This window comes from Triticum urartu, chromosome 7A (genome assembly GCF_056163025.1).
Source record: "Triticum urartu cultivar PI428250 chromosome 7A, HENAU_Tu73, whole genome shotgun sequence".
NCBI classification, from domain to species: domain Eukaryota; kingdom Viridiplantae; phylum Streptophyta; class Magnoliopsida; order Poales; family Poaceae; genus Triticum; species Triticum urartu.
This window is the reverse complement of record NC_141879.1, coordinates 262,272,826-262,274,985: the sequence shown is the minus strand read 5'-3', so window position 1 is coordinate 262,274,985 and position 2,160 is coordinate 262,272,826. Positions and strand designations below refer to the sequence as shown.

General features: G+C 48.2%; 1 pseudogene; it reads left to right on the top strand.

The window, feature by feature from the left end:
* The first annotated feature begins 635 nt into the window (after positions 1–635).
* Positions 636–1,876, top strand: LOC147959256 (uncharacterized; annotated as a pseudogene).
* Positions 1,877–2,160: the final 284 nt, after the last annotated feature.

The following is a 2,160-nucleotide window of genomic DNA, read 5'->3' as shown; positions in this document are numbered from 1 at the left end:
CGAGATACATCCTCAACTTTGGGAAAAGGTAGCTTGGTATTGTTTATCTCATTTCCTACTCACCTTTGCTCGAGTCTTGTGATGGATAGGCAAAGCACATCATCTCCGGTCTACAACCACGATGACGAGTTCGATGCTATGAATAACTTCATCGACACCAAGATGGACAAGCAAATGGAGGAGATCAAGGCCCTCATCAAGAACCGCAAGCGGTCTTCTTCATCTTTGAGAAGACGCACAAGTGCAAAGACTCCCGAGCTACCATCTTCGGCAAGTACACACAAGCATCGGCATCGACATGACCATGAAGAGCGAGCCTCAAGACACACGTTGGCTACTCTACCAACCCCATGCACACGGGCCCTCGACCCCTGTGCACACGGCCTCCTGCACCCCCGTGCACACGGGCTCTACAGAACCGCGACATCAACTACAAGACTTCGTCTTCTTAAACAACATTGGCATCTTCGCCAAGTGACTTCAAGGCATCTTCGCCTTCGGATGTACGGCATCTTCGCCTACTCCACGAGCTCAAGTCCACTACCTCCACGAGATACTTCAACTTCACCGACGATGATGAGTTTCCATTCTTTGGGACTCATGACCCCGAAGAGTACCTCGAGTGGGAGTGCAAGATGGACGACTACCTCATGCTGCACCACGTACGCTTTGACGATCAAGTGAAGTGCGCCACAAGTGCCTTCCACGACTATGCATTGACATGGTGGCTTCATAGACCTTCAACAAGCTTCACCATGATGTGGCCCACGATGAAGAAAGCGATGAGGTGAGAATTTGTGCCTTCCACCTACACGGAACATCTTCAACGCCAATTGGAGAACACCATACAAGGATCCAAGTCCCTCGACGAGTACTTCAAGAACATGAAGGAAGCCTTGCGACGTGCCGGCGTGGACGACCCCATTTGGATGAAGTTCTACTTCATGATGGGATTGAACAACGACATCTCCAAGACTATCTTCCTCGAGAACTACAAGTCCCTCGACGACAATTACATTGGTGCTCTCAAGGCGGAGCAAGAACTCATGAAGGCCAAGTATACTCGACCCCAAGCTCACTTCACACCGACCACGCTACAAGATGGTGAGAGTGATGATGTGCCATCTTCGGCCTTCATCCACAACGAGAAAGATGATGTGCCATCATCGGCCTTCATCCACGACGAGAGCAATGATGTGCCATCTTCGGCCTTCATCCATGATGAGAGTGGTGATGTGCCATCTTCGGCCTTCAACCACGGCGACGACGACGAGACGGTTGAGCATGGGATTTTCCCTTCGACCACGACGACGTATGATGACTTGAGTGACATTAGCCACCATATTGAGAGTGAGAGTGACTTCACCACTAGCCCCATATATGATGAGTTGCCATAATTCCCATGTGAGGAGAGCCACCACCACCACCACTTGAGTGATTTGAGTGACTCCACCATATGTGACATTGAGTGCACCTACCTTGAGGGAGTGACTGGGCCACCACCACATAGAGAGAGTGAGATAGTTGATGAGGCATATGAGGCCATTTCTCTTTCTAACAACTTAACCTCTACCTCTATTGTGTCTTCTCCTTTGGTGCTAGGTCCCATATATGATGATGCGCCAATCTCCGATGACTTCGTCCTTCCTTTGGACAAGACGATGGCCATGGTGGAATATGATGCACCCCCCACATGGTTCCATCCCGATGACGACGATGACCACCATTTGGTCTTTCCCACCTCACCTACACCACACGAGTGGAACGAGAAAGGTAACATAGATGAAGGTGATGCTCTTGTCCCACTAGTGGACGTTTGACATTGATTGCTTGCAAGATGTTGATCCACCTATTACCATGTTTCATGCTAGTATGATTTCCCCATGCGATGATTTACCCATCTATGATGAGTTTGATGATTGTCATGAGCAGTCTATTAGTTGTGATGCCATGTTACATAGGATTTCTTGTGATAATTCTCTTGGTCACATCATGTTCGACAATTCGCTTGCCTTGTCATATGCTATGCATGAGATCAATCATATGTCATATTTGCAATCTCATCATAGTGACTATGCATATGCCATTAAGATTAACCCAATTTGCACGTATGGCATTGATGACAAGCCCATGGTGATTGGCATTTGTTTTTCTTGCGAT